The sequence below is a fragment of the Mustela erminea genome, chromosome 1, assembly GCF_009829155.1.
Source record: "Mustela erminea isolate mMusErm1 chromosome 1, mMusErm1.Pri, whole genome shotgun sequence".
NCBI lineage: Eukaryota > Metazoa > Chordata > Mammalia > Carnivora > Mustelidae > Mustela > Mustela erminea.
The window spans coordinates 94,328,968-94,349,317 of record NC_045614.1 but is presented as its reverse complement, the minus strand read 5'-3'; the positions used below and the strand labels follow the sequence as shown (position 1 = coordinate 94,349,317).

Here is a 20,350-nt window from a genome sequence, read left to right as displayed (position 1 = left end):
CCAGACCTATGAGAAGTTAAGTTTCTACTGTTATAAGCCACCCAGCCTATGGTATTTTGTTATAGTGTTGGGTCCCCAGTGTTGGGTCCATGGTCAAAGGAGCGAGACTGATACAAAGTGGAGGGTCGAGCAAAGCTTTATTTCACGCCAAGCATCAAGAATCAAACCCACCGGTCGAGGCCCCCCTTACAGAGAGGACGACCACACCCCCTCCCTGCCTCACAGACTAACTTTTATAGAGCAAAGGCTGTGTGGTTGAGCCTGGCGACACACAGGTGGCCAACTGAACTACAATTCACCCCATAGCAGACATTCGCACTAGCCTATCACCTTGGTGAGAACTGCCCCCACCCCAAAAAGGCGGGGCCCACACTTCATGGTAGCTAGGGAGACGGTATGCGCGCTTTACTGATTGGATGTCTCCACCTGACCCGACTCATCCCTACATTTGGGCTGTTATCTCGACCTGACCTGACCCACCCTTGTATCTGGGCTCTGTCCTGGGACTGGTTTCCCGGTCTTGCTTTTAAATAAGTTCAACTAGTGTGTGTGTGTGGGGGGGGGGGGAGACGGGACGGGACAGGGTCAATTTAAGTTTTACTGCATAAACAACAAAATGGCTGTCCAACTGAGGTAGGGCCGCTCTGGCTAAACAGGCCCTTACAAAAGCAGCCCAAATATATTAAGACAAAAAACTGGTACCAAGAATTGAGGCTGTGGTTGCTAAGGGATACCTAAAAAGTGTGGGAGTGACTTTCAACTGGATAATGAGCAGAACCTGGAGGTACATGCTAGAAAAATTCTACAGTGCCATGAATAGATGTTAAGGGCAAATTATTCTGAAGGGTCAGAAGTGGAGAGCTGTAAGGAAAGCCTCAATCCTCTTTTTTAATTTTTTTTTTTTTTAAGACTTTATTTGAGAGAGAGAAAGAGAGAGAGAGAGAACATGCACACACCTGAGCATGGAGCCTGGCTCTATTCCAGGACCCTGACCTGAGCGGCAATCAGATGCTTAACTAACTGAGCCACACCCAGGTGCGCCAAGCCTCAACCCTCTTAAGAGAATACCTAAGTGGTCATGAACAAAATAATGTTGGCTGAAATACAGACAACGTTAAAAAAGAGACTATAGGCCCAAACTGCAGTTGCTCATGCTAAGCACCACATCAACAAACCAAGAGTAAGACTCAATCCCTAACCTAACTGCAGTTTCAGTCTCTCCCAGAAATGTAACCTTTAACCAGTCAATCTGGAATTAACTGGTCAGCAACAATTAAAGTAATCCACTCAACAGACTCTTCCATTCTCCCTAAGAAGGTGACATTATCTGAAACAATCCACTCTTTGTTAGAAACTTCCCTTTCCTATAAAAGCCTTTAATTTTGTATAGCTCTCTGTAACCCCTTTTATCTGCTAAATGAGATACTGTCCAATTTATGAATCATCAAATAAAGCCAATAAATCTTTAAATTTGCTCAGCTGAATTTTGCTTTTTAATAATAATAAAAGCCAATCTGATAATGTCTCAGACAGAAATGAGGTGTATGCTACTGGAAAGGTGATCCTTGTTATAAGATGGCAAGGCACTTGGCTGAACCATAGTCATGTCCTAGTGTTTTGTGGAAGCTCAGAACTTGTGAGGATGAAATTGGGTATCTGAGGCCATTTCTAAGCAAAGTGTTGAAACTGTGGCTTGGCTTCTCTTGAATGCTTATAGTAAACATGGAAAAAATACCTTAAAGATGGAAATGTTAATCAAAAAGAAGTTAATTTAAAAGGTAGGAAATTCTCAGTCTGCTGTAGTGCAAAGAAATGAGAAACACATTCAGAATCAAACACTAGGAGTGTAATAAGAGACAATGGATCCTTTCATAGAAAAGAGTAAGGGTGAACATGAGATTTAATCAGCCACCCCAGCAAGAAGCAGCCAATCTGAACTAGAAGGAGACAAGAAGGAATTAAGAAAGATTGTCAAGTTTTCTTGATTGTATAGGATGAAACCAGAAAGCTACTCCACTGCAAACACAAGGTATTCTTCAAGACAAGGGAAGAGGGACCCAAAAGGTGACTCAGAGATCATTAAGCCCGTTTCCCCCATTTCAGAAGAGGAGGTCATCATGTAGCTTTCAACAGCCTGGATGACTCCCACTGCAAAGCTGTGGAGGGCAGGCCAACAGAGCCACTGATGTATTATTCCACCCTAGAAATCACTGCCTCAGGCTGTGCCCAGAAAAGCCATGGAACAAAAATATTTAAATATTTAACATTTTTAAATGGTCAAACACTTGAACAGATACTTCACCAAAGATGACAGAGGTTTATCCCACTATCTCCAAGCAGAGCATTCCTACAAAAACCTTTCAGAAGCCAAAATAAGATGAAGTGAAGGTATCCCCTGCTTTCTGAAAGTTCAAGTCACACCACTTTGCTTTTTAAAGACCTACATTAGTACCTATTTTCACCAAACAAAAAAAAAATCTGAAGAGGATTTTCACTCCCCGCCACCCCCACCCCGCTCCGTAAAAAAAGGTCATTACCATACTAGCATAGGTCTTAAGTGGCATAATACGAACTTTTGGAAAGAGGGGACACTGCACAAGGATGATATACAAGCACATGTGAAGATCTTCAACATCATTAGTCATTAAAGAAATGCAAATTAAAACCACAAAACGATATCACAACACAGTGAATTAAATGGCTTCAAAAGATGAGAGGTAGTAAAAAAGTGGGGAAGGGAGGGAGGGTAAAGAGGTAAAGGGGGAGAGAGAGGAAACACAAACAGTACCAGGTACCAGTGAGGATGCAAAGCAATGGGGAACTCTAACACTGCTTGTGGAGATGCAAAACAATATAGCTACGGTTTTATACAGTTACTAAGGGTAACGTTTAACAGCTTCTTATAAAGTTTAACACACATTAACCATATATGATCTCACTGAACCAGATTCAAAAGGCTATGTATGACATTCTGGACTACAAAGCATGAGGAGTGAAGAACTGTTCTGAATTTAGATTGTGGTAGTGATTACATAACTGTGTCAAATCTCAATCACACTCCCAAAAAGTGTCAATCTTACTGAATGTAAACTAAAATACATAGCAGAAAATATTCACTGCTCAGTCTTATACTTTAAATGGACCTGTTTATACTCACATATGATTCTGTATCATCATGCAATAAATATTCACTAAGTTTTGCAGATCTTCAAATGTTGACATCTTATTATAAAAACACCAGTGCATTCATACAGCCTCTGGAAACTCTAGTGTGAAAATGGAAATGAATATCTCAGTATAATGGAAATAGTCTAGTCTTGTAGACTCCTTAAAAGGTATTTTAAGAATCTCTAGAGAACTGCTAACCTAAATATAGAAATAGTATCAGGTCAAACACCTAAAAACACATTCTTCCCCAACCAACTTTTACAAATCCATTCAGCATATCTATATATTAAATGACACTAAGTTTGTCGTATCATTTTACCAAACCATATTGTGTATGATATGTAAACTATGAGGAAAGATATAGTTTGCTGTGTGTATAGGCCATAATAAATATGACCATTTTGGGCAAGCCAGTTGTTATACTGGAAAAGGAAGGAACCAGCTAGTAATAGAAAAAAATTCTAAAGAGAAATCTCTCATGCTAAAACAAATGCAATTTTAGATTCTTTTATTGTTTAACACATAACCTGACAATTTCCTGTTTCTGATAAAAATCAGCAGAGTGACAATACCCAAGTGACTAACTCCGGAAGTTTGGTTGGGTTACAGATCTTTTGGTAAACAATGAAGGGGGGAAAATATCCCCAAATAACTAACTTCTATGTGCTGTAAGTAACCTTCAAAAAAGACAAGGCAATTCATAAGATTTTATTCTATTCAATGTTTTAAACCTTAGTATCTTGTAAGTAATTTTAATTGTTAAACACTCTGAGAATGAAAAAAAATGGGTAAGAATTCCATCATGGGGAAAATAAAAAATTATAGACTAGTCTGAAATAAAGACTCCTTAAGAAATCAAGCCTTTTTTGCAGGGCGCCTGGGTGGCTCAGTGGATTAAGCCTCTGCCCTGGGCTCAGGTCATGATCCCAGGGTCATGGGATCTAGCCCCGCATCGGGCTCCCTCCGAGCCTGCTTCCCCTCCCCCTCTCTCTGCCTGCCTCTCTGCCTACTTGTAATCTCTGTGTCAAATAAATAAATAAAATCTTAAAAAAAAGAAAAATCAAGGGGCGCCTGGGTGGCTCAGTGGGTTAAAGCCTCTGCCTTTGGCTCAGGTCAGGATCAAGTCCCACATCAAGCTCTCTGCTCAGCAGGGAGCCTGCTTCTCCATCTCTCTTTGCCTGCTTCTCTGCCTACCTGTGATCTCTCTCTGTCAAATAAATAAATAAAATCTTTTTTTAAAAAATCAAGTGTTTGTTTTTGTTTTGTCTTGTTTTTAAAGATTTTATTTATTTATTTGTCAGAGAGAGAGAGAACACACACGAGAGCACGCACCCATAACAAGCAGAATGGCAGGCAGGCAGAGGCGGGGAGAGAAGGAGGCACTGAGCAAAAAGTCAGATGCAGAACTCCATCCCAGGACCCTGGGGATCATGACCCGAGCTGAAGGCAGTGGCTTAACCAACTGAGCCACCCAGGCATCCCAAGCCTTTTTTGTTTTTTTAAAGAATAGGTCAAATAAAACACCCCCTTATTCTATTTATTTTTAGAAATAGCCTTTGGAAAATCCAATATAAGCAAACACAAAATACAACACAGGCAAAAGTCCCGTGCATTATCAAAATTAATCATTTATTCATTTGACAAAATGTTTACTGAGTAGTTATAGACTAGGAGGACATACAGTGAAGGCCTGAAAGTAAAGAAAGACGTATCAAGCAAAACATGATCTCAAAAAATATCAACTGCAGGGGCCCCTGGGTGGCTAAGGTGGTTAAGTGGCTGGCTCTTGGTATCAGCTCTGGTCATAATCTTAGCATCCTGGGTTTGAGCCCCTTATAGGGCTCCCTGCGCAGTGGGGAGTCTGCTTCAGGATTCTCTCTCCTTCTACCCCTCCCCCCTAAAATAAATCTTCAAAAAATATCAACTGTAATTCTATTTCTCAACAACTTATTTAATTAATGCCCTACATACAATACATAAAGCATTACTCCCTATATGATTATTTCGTCAGGTATCACAAAATTTTACTTATTACTCTGAATTACAATAATCGTACCAAGATCACCTTAAGAACATTATCACCGTTCTAGGGGCACCTGGGTGGCTCAGGTCAAAATTCAGGTTAAAATTCTGCCTTCGGCTCAGGTCATATCTCAGGGTCCTGGGACTGAGCCCGGCATCCGGATCTCTGCTTAGCAGGGAGCCTGCTTCCCCTTCTCCCTCTGCTTGCCTCTCTGCCTACTTGTGATCTCTGCCAGTCAAATAAATAAAATCTTTAAAAAAAAGGAACATACTACCATTCTATAATCTGAAGAATATTACATTTTATATAATCTAAAGAAGCAGCCATATGTTATTACTAATGTAAAAAGAATATAATACTCTTGCTAAAACTGCCAAATGATGAGCAATTATGGTATAAACCATCTATGAAAAAAAAACATAATGACGAATTTAACGTCATAATTAATACCACAACTGTAAACCATTAACTGATTTAATCCTTATTGTACTACTAGTCACCTAAACACGAATGGGTGGATGGTTGACTGTACTCATTTTTTTTTTCTTAAAGATTTTATTTATTTGAGAGTGAAAGCAAACTGAATGAGCAGGTAGAGTGGCAGAGAAAGAGGAAGAAGCAGACTCCCTGCTGAGCAGGGAGCCCAATGCAGGACTCAATCTCAGGGCCCTGGGATCATGAGTTGAGCTGAAGGCAGACACTTAACCAACTGGGCCACCCAGGTGTCTCTGTAGTACGTTTTTAATGTATTATTTTTACAACTGTGGTACATAATATGGTCTGAATTTTTTCCCCTACAAAATTCAGATGCTGACATCTATCCTCTAGTACCTCAGAACGTGACTCTGTCTTTAAGGAGGTAATTAAGTAAAATGAAGTCATCAGGGTAGGCTCTAACCCAATACGATTAGTGTCTTTGTAAGAAAAGGTGATTAGAACACAGACACACTCTGTGGGAAGACCATATGAAGATCCTGGGAGAAGACAACCATCTATATTATGTCAAAGACAGAGGCCCTCAGAAGAAACCAACCTTGATGACAACTTGACCTTAGACTCCAGCAACCACAATTTTGAGACAATAAATTTCTGTTAAGCCACCCAGTCCATGATAGTTTGTTATGGCAGTCCTATCTAACTAATAGAATACAAATAAAATTTACCATCTGAACCATTTTTAGTGTTGAATTCAGTGGCATTAAGTACATTCACAATATTGTACAACCACAACCACTATCCATCTCATAAACTATTTTCATCTTGCAAAACTGAAACTCTATATACTTTAAATAACTCCTAAATACAGCCAAGCTACCAATTAAAATTAAGTATAAGAGAAGAATAGTCATTTTTGGACAGGCAATCTCAAAAAATTTAATTCCAATTCATTTTGACTTAAGAAAAAACCAGAGGATATGTTCCAGCAAAACAAAAGAGTAAAACAAGAAAAAAGACGACAAAGGATCTAAGAAGCAGGAAAACCAATGAAGAAAAACAAAAGGAATTTCCAGAATGCTAGCAAAAGTAAATTAAGATCTGAAGCAGTTTAGAATAAACAGTCCAACTTGGAGTAAGATTCCAGGGGGAAAATAAATAAATAAATAACCCTGATACAGTTAATCTGACAGGACTATGTGAAAAATTATATACAAATACAAATTTTATAGAAATGCTGGAGAGTGTGGGAAGACTTAGCTATAAATTCAAAAACAATGAAAAAAATTTTAAACATGAACCATACAAATTTCTTGTAAATTTCAGAAAAAATAAATTCACAAGAAAGACAAGTTAACAGAAGGAGGTGGGTCAGCTATAAACTATATGTTTATACAGTCATAATGATAAAAATGCTGAATATGAATATACATTATCAAGACAATGATGCTAAGAAAGATAGATTAAGAAAATAAATGCAGGACCTGTCTAGTTCAGTAGGCAGAGCATTTGACTCTCAATCCCGGGGTTTTGAGTTCAAGCCCACGTTGGGTGTAGAGCTTCCTTACTACACACACACACAAACCTCCCTTTATCTTAACAGAAAATCAGTAGATGTCTAAAATTAATGGATCAGGAGATAATACTAACAATTATATGTGTTTTATATATTAAAGTAATACATGAACATAGTTTAAAATATCAAATAGTGCTATAAGGCCTATAACAAAAGTAACAGTCCTTTGTTCTCCTCCCTCTTTTCCCTCCTGCTTGTCTCAAGAAGTAATCACTTTCAACTTTTTAAGCTGTTGCTGCTGATACAGCTCAAGTTTAGTGATTACTTCTTGAGGCAAGGGGGTAGAAAAAGGAAAGCAAAGAACTGCTGTTTTTTGTTATTAGGCCTTTTAGCACTATTTGAAACTTTAATCGAATTTCAAGTATTACTTTGGTAATTCAAAAAATTAATTTGGAAAACCTCACTGATCCCTTGAAAATCAAAACTAAGTCAATCAAAATGTTAAAATAGCTAGCTGACTTTTAAGCTATACCAGTATCCATTTTCCCTTCTTTTCATAACAGTACCTCAACTTTCTCTTCAGAAACTATCCCCTTCATCCCCAATCCTAATTCTATTTTGACATTCTTGAGGTGGAGTTCCAAGAATTCAGGGGTAGTATATGCAATTCACACATGGCCAATAATATTAAATTCCCTTAATTCTTGTGACTAGCGACAAATGGGCTTAAAACTCAAGTTGTTCATTCAGAAAGACTCCTGGGATGCATACAGGGGTTATTGGAAAGGTACTTACTCTTTCCCCAACAGACTTAAACCTGAGAGCTAAGTAAATGGCACCATATAGAACCTGACAATGACGGTGAGAGGGCCACAGAGATGGGAGTCCATTTTTTCAGCCTCCAAATCTAATTTTCGTCAACCCAGAACCTATCTCGGGATATTTCATTTCATAAACTAAAATTACTTTTCTGTTAAAACAAACAAATAGGGTCAATATATGATAACAGGCACCTGAACAGACAGTATCAAATTTATTTTTTTTGAAGTTTATTTAAGTAATCTCTATACCCAACATGGGGCCCCAACTCAAATCCTAGAGTTGCAAGCTCTTCCAACTCAGTCAGCCAGACACCCCTAGAGTAACAAATTTAAAAGAAAAAAGAAAACTCTAAAAGAAAGACTTCACATATAAGAAAAATGTGAAAACAATGATAAAAAAATGATGGATATTGAGGAAACCCAAATACTAGCAAGTAAAGATATTTCCAAATTTAACAACTGTGTGTGTGTGGTTAAACTCTGGAACGGGTTTAATGTAGCCTAACTGAACACTATATGGAGCTTATAAATAACAAAATAACTGATTTTACCACGCTTTCAACTTATTTATTATTTATCTTTGGGCCCTACTGTGTACGAGGCAGAGTATGAGCTAACCAGCTTACAAAGCTGTATCTGTCCTGACAGAGCTTACAGGCTAGTGGGAAAAGTTCTATTTCTTGCTAATACAACTTCATCTGTAATGCTGACTTCAACTTACTCTGCTCCCATCAGCATGCCAACTGCATCTGTAAACTAGATCCAATATACTGCTACTTTTTATATATGTTTAGCTACCTCTGATTGAGCCAATAAAACCACCCATTTTTTTACTTTATAAACTCTTAGTTCCCAGAATCCACCTATTTTAAATTGTAATATAAAAACAAATGTCCTGTCTTGAACTCCAAAGGCCTAAAGAACAAATAATATAATGGTCCTAAGGAGGCAAGGTAGGCACCAGGTATAAAAAGGACAAGTCCAGAGAGGCAGCACAACTTTATACCCATTAGTTCTAAGACAAAGGCTGGACTTTCTGGTTTTATTCTCCTTACAGGGTAATGCCAAAAAAGGGAACCACTAATATTCGGAGGACATCTTGTATACTTCATGTGTCATCCATTTAAGTTCTGGGAAATACAAATTATCCTCCTGACACATGGAGGGTTTTATTCAGCCTAGATAGTCTCTAACCCCTAAGTGCTGGGGGTAAATACCCTCATAAATAAACATGTCCTTTACTTAAGGAGAATGCAGCTCAACTAGGTAACTGTACTCTCAAAACTGAAATGGAAGTCAGAAACTAGAGAAAAAGGTCATGACAGTAAAAGCAGATTTGGGTTAATCTCTTATGTCTTTGCTACTATTAACCTCCAAATTGTTTCCATTATTTGGCTGTGTGAGCTGTAAAGGCAAAGGAATGAGAGTTATGTCTAGATTGTCTAACTCGCCAGCCAAGCTGAGAGAACCCCCAAGAGGCTGTGGATGAAAACAGCTTTAAAAGCACATAGGAGGGCGCCTGGCTGGCTCAGTGGGTTGGGCCTCTGCCTTCAGCTCAGGTCATGATCCCAGGGTCCTGGGATTGAGGCCCACATCAGGCTCTCCCCTCAGCAGGGAGCCTGCTTCCCCCTCTCTCTCTGCCTGCCTCTCTGCCTACTTATGATCTCTCTCTCTGTGTCAAATAAATAAATAAATAAAAATCTTTAAAAAAAAAAAAAAAAGGGCACAGAGGAAACTAAAGCCTCTGAGATCTGATTGAAGGGGGAAAAAAAAAGAAAAGAGTATAGGAACCAATCCTGGCCTAAAGATAGAGCACCCCACACTGTTCTCACAAAAAGTGAAGTAATGCTTCACAGGTACTTGCCAACTGCCAGATTACCATATACCAAGGGCTAGGTCTTGAGGGATAATTCTTTCCACCATCATCACTCCATCTAGCTTCCTCAGGCTATCCTTAATTTGCAGGGCTAGGAGGTATCTCCTGTAACTATCTGACATTTTAAACCATCTTCAAATATTACTCTGATAAATAAAGATCTTGCAAGTGCAGGGTCTGCATCTAAGAATGACAACCTCCTTCAATTTTGTACCCTAGGCAACTTGCTGTCTCACTCTAGTCCCAGCCCTGCTTCACTGTTCCAATAGATAAAATATGCTTAACAAACTGGGATTGCCATTAAACTGCCTTGCTATTAACTCTGAGTCAGGGAATGTCATATTAACTAAAACTCTATTTTCTTATTTGTAAAATGAGAGAACTGAATCAGATTATATCAAGAAAGTCTCTTGAGTTACATCAAAACTACAATCAATATTAAAAATATTTCCTCAAATTATCTGGACTAAATAAAACCAGATTTGTACTGTGTTTTCTGATTTTTTTCATCATCTTAATCCTTTGCTGTTCCAGTTGTTACTCTTTAATAGACTCTAATTACTGTATCTCTTAAAAGTATTGCTCCAAGTTGTACATATTTCCAAAAGAAAACACAAAGCATAGGGGACAGTGGAACTATCATTTCCCTATGCCATACAGTATAAATAAGGCTTAGATTATATCATTACTCAGCAACCATATTCTCCTAACATATATATGCTAAACTTGTGGTAACCTGAACTCTCAGACATATTTAATATGCAATTAATCATAACATTGGAGTTATTTTTCACCTTAACTGCTATGCTTAAATCTATTTCCCCCTCTTACCCTCCATGTTACTGACTTCCTGTTACCTTTTGGCTTATGCATGCAATAGGACCCACGGGAGTTACCAGGAACCAGTACACTATTACTTAAAATTCCTAGGTATGAAAATGCTTTCTGAAGTACTGTACTTATCCATCTCACAGGCACCTCACACTTAACTACATTTCCCTTAGGAGTTTCTGCTTCTGTATTCTATAATTTAGAAAACACTATTACCATTAATTAATACAGTTATCTGGATTAATGAACGTCTACTCAGTCAATCCCATCATTTCAAGTCATGTCCTTTTGACCTCCTTCATAGGACTCAAATGAATCCATGTATCTCCATTCTCACTACCACTGCCTTACTAGTAGTAACGGAAGCAACTGCCTCTTAAGGGGTCTCTCCATTTCCAGTCTCACACTCTTCCAGTCTTCCAGTTGGAAGCATTTAGTTTTCTTCTTAGGGAGAAAAAAAAAAAAGGATCAGAAACAAGAATCCCTCCTTCAAGTATTTGCTATCTAAACTTGAAAACGAAGTAAAAGGTCTCAAACGTATTTGCTTTGAGGTTTAATCTGGAAAATAATGGGAAAAAGATTAAGAAGTCTTCAAAACTATAATGAATCTTTCGTAAAGTTATGAGACTCTGGGAAATGGTGGAGTAGGAAGCACTAAGAATCTGTCTCTTCACCTAGACAACAACTGTATTAGCAGAATCTGTCTGACTGAACGATTTCAGAACTCTGGAGTCTACTCCAAGGCTTGAAACTTCCAGAGAAGTCTTGAACTATAAATTTTAGTTAATTTCAGCTCTTAACTCAGCAAGGGCTACACATCTTCCACTCCCCAGGCACATGCCAGGTAGCTGTACATTAGTTTGAAGAGTGGCTTGCAGGAGCTAAGGTGAGATAAGAATCCTGTCATGAAAATATCAGGGATCTATGTGCTGACAGCTGCATGATGCATCTGATCACTGAGGTGCTGACAAAGAGGCAGTCACTGATGTGTGTACACACACACACACATTATGTAAGCCCCTATCCCTCAGGCTGAGGGAAACCTAAAGAGCTGGTGTCTTTTTTAAATTTCTCCTTTCAGGAGCTAGATAATAAAGGACTAGTAATAAGAAAATCAACACAACACATATCCAGAAAAAGGCACAAGCTCAGTGAAGAGCTGAGGAAAGCTTATACCTCAAAGTGATTCCTGGCAAAGAGACAGCCAAGACAATAAAAACAAAAACCCAGCAAAACCTGGGGCAGAAGGACAATCTGATTTTCAGATTTATCGTATTATTAGATTCAAGTATGCAGTTTTCAAAACCAAAGACAGAAACAAAGACACACACACACACACACACACACACACACACACACGCACGGATTACAAAGAAACAGGACTGTGTGGCCCATTCAAAGGGAAAAACCAACAGTAACCATCCTGGAGAAAGAAGAGCTAACAAACCCACTAAACAAAGACTTTAAAACAAACATCTTAAAGATACTCAAATAACTAAAGAAAGATGTGGAAAAAGTAAAGAAAATGATGTATGAACAGAATAGTAGTATCTGCAGAAATAGAAAACCTAAAAAATTCTCCAGCTGAAAGGTACAATGACAAAAATGAAAAATTCATCAGAGGGATTTAAAGGCAGATTTGAACAGGTGAAAGAGGGAATCAGCATGGAGACAGGGCAACTGAAATTATCGAGCCTGAAGAACACAAAGAAAATGACTTAAAAAAAGTAAAGAGAGAATAGGATCCGTGGGATACTAAGAAAAGAACCAGCAGATGCCTTGTGGGAGTCTGAGAAGGAAAAGAGGGAGACTAAAGGGCCAAAGAGATTATTTGAAGAAACATGGCTAAATCCCAAATCTGATGAAGTACAGGCATTTAAACATCCAAGAAGCTAGGGGCACCTGGTTGGCAAGGTCAGTGGAGCATGGGACTCTAGATCTCTGGCTGTGAGCTTGAGTTTTATTTAAAAAAAAAAAAAAAAAAAAAATCAAAGAAGCTCAACAAACTCCAAGCAGGATAAACTCGGAAATCTATACTGAGATAAACTATAAATGAAAACACAGAAAGACAAAGAGAATCCTGAAAGCAACAAGAGTAAAGTGAATCATTACACACAAGGGATCCTCAATAAGATAACCAAGAAATTTCTCATTAGAAATTAGAGGATAGGGGCACCTAGGTGGGTCAGTTGTTAAGTGTCTGCCTTCAGCTCAGGTCTTGATCCCAGAGTCCTGGGATCAAGTGGGAAGCCTGCTTCTCCCTCTCTCACTCTCCCTGCTTGTGTTCCCTCTCGTTGTGTCTCTCTCTGTCGAATAAGTAAATAAAATCTTAAAAAAAAAAAAGAAAAAGAAAGAAAGAAAGAAAGAAGAGAAATTGGAGGACAGAAGACAGTCCAGTGGACCCTTGAACAACTCAGGGATTGGGGCCCTGACCCCTACACAGTCAAAAGCCCATGTACAACTTCTGACACCCCCAAAACTTAACAACTAATAGTCTACTCCTTATCAGAAGCCTATCAGTAACATAAACAGTTGATTAACACATAGTTTGTATATTACATACCATATTCTTAAAATAAACTAAACTAGATGAAAGAAAATGTTACATTAAAAAATCATAAGGGAGGGCAAGGCGCCTAGGGGCCTGAGTCTGTTAAACATCCGACTCTTGACTTTGTCTTAGGTCATGATCTCAGGCTTGTGAGTTGGAACTCTTGTGCCAGGCTCCACACCAGCTTATGATTCTCTCTCTCCCTCTTCCTCTGCTCTTCCCCCACTCTCTCTTTCTTAAATAAATAAATAAAATAAGGAAGAGAAAATACATTTACAGTACTGTACTATAAAAATATCTGCATATAAGCTGACCCACATAATTCAAAACTATGTTGTTCAAGGTCACCTATAGGTTCACATATTCAAAATACTGGAAGAAGAAAACAGTCACCTAAAACCCAATTTTCAATAAAACTGGACTTCAAAAGTGAGGGAAGAAATTAAGACATTCCCAGACAAGCAGAGGAAGTTTGTTACTACCAGACCGGCACTGCAAAATATGTAAAGGAAGTACTTCCTGAGTTGAAATGAAAGGATACTAGACAATAATTCAAAATCATATTAAGAAATAAAGATCTCAATAAAGGTAAACACATGAGCATAAAAGATGGAATTACCGAAAATTCAGTTTGTAACTGTTTTTTTGTTCTCTATATGACTTAAAACACTAATAAACAACTTTTAAAAACACTTATTAGTCTAAAATGACTATTATTGTACACACTTTGCTTTCTATACAATGTAAGAGACTAATGTATTAAAAATAGCAATTACTGGGTGGCCTGTGTAGCCTTGATGGCTCAGGTGATTAAGCAATCTGACTCTTAATTTTGGCTCAGGTCATGATCTCAGGACTCTGAGATCAAGCCCTGCAACAGGCTTCACACTAGGCACAGAGTCTATTTGTCCCTCTCCCTCTGCTCACCCCCAACCCACTTGCACATACACACACTCACTCTCAAATCAGTAAACAAATAAATAAAGTCTTTTAAAAAACCACACAATTACTAGTCTATATGTTTGGACAAACGAGTATTTAAAAATGTATTTCTGTAACATCAATAACTGAAAGAGGGTAAGACTGGAGCTGTAGAGGAGCAAAGTTTTTCTGTTATCTAATTTAAGCTGGTGGTACACACCTGGGGTAGGGAGAAGTCTGTCTGGAATTTAGGGTGTTTCCATGCTTGGAACTACAACGAACAGGAAACTGCAGCAACCATGGCCCAAATAGGGCAAGGGAACTAAGGGCTCAAATCCCTTAAAAATGAAAGTCTAGAAGTCACAAGCAACCTAAAGCAGCTGCACTGCTGGCCTAGCATAAGGGAAATCTAGAATGGTTGGTGAAAGAAGGAAATGAGTCTTTATTACTGCTTCAAATCAGTTGCAGCAGCAGGTAGCACTAGCATGCACCACTAACCCTTCTTATTTCTGTGGAAGAGCCGGCAGTGACTCAATGATGGATTACTCTGGGGTCCAAGCAGATCTGAGCAGAGTAAGAAGTAGATTTGTAGTAATTTGCTAAACAGCAGTAGGAGGCTAATACAGCTAGAATCAAAGGCAAGGCCAACAGCAAGAGGTAGATTCTATCAGAAATCTCTTATACTCCATCCTCATGCTGTCCACCTGTCCTTTGATGCTAGCTTTAACAGTAGTTTCCTACTGCTGGGTAACAAATTGACACATATTTAGAGGCTCAGAACAACACAAATCTGTTATCTTAAAGTTCTAGAGATAAGAATTTCAAAACACGTTTTATAGAACTAAAATCAAAGCCTGCATTCTTTTGGGAGCTCCAGAGGAAAATCCATTCCTTATCATTCCAACCTCTAGAGGCTGCTCCTATCCCTTGGCCCCTGCCGCATCAAGACCTCTGCTTCCATTATCATATCTCTTTCTTGGACTGACATTCTTGCCTACCTCTTATAAAATAAAGTTCTTTGTGATTACAAGGGGGACCACTCAGAGAACCCAGGAAAATCTTACTATCTACAAAATCCCTTTTGTGATGCAAGGTAACATACTAACAGGTTCAGAGGATTAGGATCTTTGAGACATCATTATTCTGAGCATCACACTTGTCATAAGCTAAAGCTAATGCTTCTGGTCAAGTTTCAACTACCCCACCCCCAACAGAATTCACTGTGATTCATTTGCTTTCTGCCCTGTGCTTTTTTGAAGCCACAAAGTAAGACACCATGGGGAACCAACCCACTTGTCTGGCTCTTGTGTGGAGTCCTAAGTGGTAAAGGGAAGGCGAAAGAATCTATGCACCACTAACGCAACTGTGAAGTGATGGAGAACAAGAGAAGTAATAGTTTCTCCTGTCCATCCATAAGTAGACAACTGGAGGAGCATCTAGATCCTCAGGAGTTCCCACTAGGATTGAGCCTTAGTTGCCACAGCAGTGAGTAACTCAGTAATACACATTCTTGTACTGGCTTTTCTTTTTTTCCTGTTTCATTTATTCTGGTCCCAATTCTTGTTCCCTTGGATCACCTGCCAAATAAATTACCTGCACACAACTCCTTGCTTTTAGACTAATGTAGGGTAGATGATGGGGAGGAGACCTAGTTAACCACAGGAAAAGTGTTTTAGACACATAAATGGGGAACACGATGATTTAATAAAATGAAAGCTATATTCATAGTATGGTATCTAGTGTTGACAATGTCACTCTATTTGAGGAAGAGATGGGTCAAATCTCTTCCTCAAATTTTATTTATCAACTGAAAAATGAATGGTTTAACTTCCATGATTCTAGTTCCTTCCATCTCAAATCTCTTATGATACAATGAACACCATTAAGAACTGGTAAGAGGACAGAAGAAAGACAGAGTTGTGAGATTATCACCAAAGAGGCCAGCCAAGGAAATTTTGAAATAAGCCAGTCAGAAGCTAATGTGGTCTGGATTTCAAAAGCAATAGAGAAACCAGAACCCTCATACACTGCTGGTTGAACGTAAAATGGTAGAGCCACTTTGGAAAACAATTCAGCAGTTCCTCAAAGTTTAAACATAAGTTACCCCATAGCCCAGGCATTCCACTCCTAGTTATACAACTAAGATACATGAAAACATATTTTTACATAAAAATTTATACAATGAAGTTGAACCCTTACCTTACACTACATACAAAAATAACTTAAAATGCATCAAAGACTGAAATAAGCTGCAAGCATAAAACAAAAGAGAATAAGGCAAAAGCATGAGAACATTGGATGTGGCAATAATTTCTTGGATCTGACCACAAAAGCACAGGCAATAAAAGAAAAAAACAGATAAACTAGACATCTTCAAAATTAAACTCTTTTCTGCTTCAAAAGACACTATTATAGAATGGGAAATAATATTTGCAAGTCATATATCTGATGGGGGATTGATATCCAGAATATATAAAGAACTCTGACAACTCAATAAAAACAAGATTACACAAATGACCAGTAAACACAAATAAGGTGTTCAACATCACTAATCATATTTAGGAAATGCAAATCAAAACCACAATGAGATAACACCTCATACACATTAGGACAATTATTATCAAAACAAAGTAAGTATTAGAGGACCTAAGGAAATTAGAACCCTTGTGTACTGGTGGTAGGAATGTAAAATGGTGCAGCCACTGTGGAAAACAGTTTAGCCTTTCCCCCCAAAATCAAAACAGAATTATCATATGATCTAGCAAAAAAAAAAAAAAAAAAAAAAAAGGCAGGGTCTTGAGTAGGTATTTATACATGCATATTCAGAACACCATTATTCACAACAGCAAAAAAGCAGAAGCAACCAACTGTCCACCAACAGATGTATGGGTAAATAAAATGTATATATATACAATCAGCAGGATATTACCAGCCTTAAAAAAGAAGGAAATTTTGACTACATGTTACAACATATGTATATCTGTGAAGACATCACATTAAGTTAAATAAGCCAATTAAAAAGGGACAAATATTGTATGATTCTATTTATGTAAGGTTCCTAGAGTGGTCAAATACAGAGAGACTGAAAACAGAATGGCAGATGCCAGGGGGGGCTGGAGGAATGAAATAGGAACTTAGTGTTTAATGGACAGTTCACTTGAGGAAGATGAAAAAGTTTTGGAAATAAATGATGGTGATGGTTTGCACAACAGCGTGAATATACTTAAAGCCAAAGAACTATGCACTTTAAAATGGTTAAAATGGTCAATTTTATGTTATGTATATTTTACCACAAAAATAAAAAAAGCCCATAAATGTTCACAGCAGTATTAAGATCTTAACAGTCAAAAGGGAGAACCCAATGTTCATCAACTGATGAATGGGTAAATAAAATGTGGAATACCCATACAATGGAATATTACTCAGCAGTAACAAGGAATGAAGTAGTGATACATGCTTTAACATAAATGAACCTTAAAAACATATGGTAAGGACAGAAGCCAGTCACAAAGAACTACATATTATAGGATTACATATTGTAGGATTTCATCTATGTAAAATGTCCATAATGAACAAACCCAGAGAGACAGAAAGGAGATTAATGGTTGCCTAGGGCTGGAAGTAGAGGGCTAAAGGTTGATGACTAACAGGAATGGGATTTCTTTAGGGGTGATATAAATGTTCTAAATTGTGATGACAGTTGCAAAACTAAAAATACTGAAAGGCACTTTAAATGGGTGAACTGTATAGTATGTGAAATATATCTCAACACAGCTTTTTTTTTTTTTCTTTAAGCCAACAAGTGACTGAATGGAACTATAAAATAAAGCAAAGGGATGAATAAAAGATAACTACGAAAGGATAGAAAACCACTGTTTAAGGGTGCCTGGGTGGCTTAGTCATTAAGCGTCTGCCTTCAGCTCAAGTCATGACCCCAGGGTTCTGGGACCGAGCCCTGACTCTGGCTCCTTCTTCAGCAGGAAGCCGGTTCTCCCTCTCTCATTCTACCTGCTGGTGTATCCTCTCTTGCTGTGTCTCTCTCTGTCAAATAAATAAATAAAATCTTTAAAATGATTTGAAAGAAAGACCAGTTTAAATTCTTGCTTTGAATAAATAAATAAATAAATAAAATTCTTGCTCGCCCATTTATTATCTGTGTGACATGAGCTAACGTTACTTAACCTTTCTGTGCTTTAGGAACACCTCCTACAGGGTGACTACGAAAATTAAAGAATACTTAAAATACTTAGTATGGTACATGCTACATGGTTGTCCTTCCCACCCTTACCCTCCTACCTAATGCTAAAAATTCCACCATCAGTTCTATGGATATAAATTCAGTGATTATTATTTCTAAATTTACAACACAGAATTAATGTCTCTCCCAGGCAGCAAATAACCTAAAAATCACCAACTATATGCTACTGACAAAGCAATTCATTTTATTTTAATTCTAGTACAGTTAACATACAGTGTAACATTAGTTTCAGGTATACAATACAGTGGTTCAACAATTCCATACATCACCCAGTGCTCATCACTACAAGTGTACTCCTTAATTCCCTTCACCTATTTCACCTGTCCCGTTCCCCGTCCCCCTCACCCCCCGCAATTTCCCTCTAGTAGACATCAGTTTGTTCACCAGAGTGAAGAGTCTGTTTCTTGGCTTGTGTATTTTTTTCCTTTGCTGGTTTATTTTTTTTCTTAAATTCCACATGTAAGGAAATTATACGGTATTTGTCTTTCTCTGAATTTTTTTCACTTAGCACTATACTCTCTAGCTCCATCAGTATTATTACAAATGGCAAGATTTCCTTCTTTTTTATGGCTGGATAATATTCCATGGTGTGTGTGTATATCACACACACCACATTTTCTTTATCCATTTATCTATCGATGGACATTTTGGTGACAAAGCAATTTTAAACTGTAATTCACTGCCAGTTGAAGCCTGGTACAAGGGAAAGATAAACTGAAGTAGCTCTTTTCACCAATCATCTCTCAACTTCTTTTTCTCTCCCCTTGTGTCTTCTTTCCTTATCCATCTGACTTTTTACCTTATCCTTTATTCCAAAGTTCTATTCTTAGACTGCTAATGATCATGAGAAAGGCAATAACTTATTTTTTCCATTATAATAGATATTTAGGAAAAAAGTGACTGAGGTATAAGATATGAACAAATAAGTATCTTGTATATAAATACCTTGTATAAGATGAACTAGTACCAAACTCTACTCAGCTAACCCACCAAAGTTCCCAAAGATGAGCAAATTTTAAAAGGTAAGAATAAAAAGGAATGCAAGAAAGCTCCCACTTTCCCTTGTGCTAATGATTCTCATACTTGTTTACCTGGAGACAGAAGCCTGTGGCAACTGGAATTTCTCCAGACTATCCCAAATGAAGTTCTACTGACTTAAAAAAGATGCTTTCATTGGTGTTAATGCAATTTGACATATTAAATTATGCTTCCAATTTAAATATATTATTTCACTTCAATGTTAAAGAATAATTTACTCAAACTATTTTAAAGGACAATGACTTTCAAAGGGGCACATGCATTATAAATGCTTCCAGAAGAAGATTCAGTAGAAGGATATGGTTAAGTAGCATAAACAGATGAAGTGCCATTGGTTTTTTTTGTTGTTGTTGTTTTGGTTTTTTTAGATTTTATCTGAGAGAGAGAGAGAGAGAGAGAATGAGAGAAAGAGATCACCAGTAGAGAAGACGACATGGGGCTCAATCTCAGCACCCCGGGATCATGACCTGAGCTGTAAGGCAGACGGTTAATGGACTGAGCCACCCAGGTGCCCCATGAACTGCCATTGTTTTGCTACGATTCTGCATACTTTCAGATCAGAAAATTCCTACTAAAAATACTTCAAAAAAATTCATTAATGTTATCGCTATATAAGCTTTTAGTACAATTCTAACTTATTGTAACATTTAAAAAGAACATACCTCTAAAGAAAAGTTGCTATAGAAGCCCAGAAGTCTGGGCACCTGGGTGGCTCAGTCATTAAGTGTCTGCCTTTGGCTCAGATCATGATCCCAGAGTCCTGGGATCTAGACCCACATCAGGCTCTCTGCTGGGTGGGATGCCTGCTTCTCCCTCTCCCACTCCCCCTGCTTGTGTTCCCTCATTATTTCTCTTTGTCAAATAAATAAATACATAAATAATCTTTAAATTTAAAAAAAAAAAAAGCCCAGA

General features: G+C 37.9%; 1 protein-coding gene across 3 annotated transcripts in view; it reads right to left on the bottom strand.

Annotated features, from left to right (window-relative positions):
* NCK1 (NCK adaptor protein 1) overlaps window positions 1–20,350 on the bottom strand; it is an 81,081-nt gene that overhangs the window by 42,828 nt on the left and 17,903 nt on the right. The window contains exon 2 of one of the 3 annotated variants that reach the window (XM_032333927.1): window positions 3,158–3,266. The exons of the other annotated variants lie outside the window; for them this stretch is intronic. The gene's annotated coding sequence lies outside the window, so the exon portion shown is untranslated. The remainder of the gene's footprint in view (window positions 1–3,157; window positions 3,267–20,350) is intronic. 3 annotated transcript variants of the gene reach the window in all.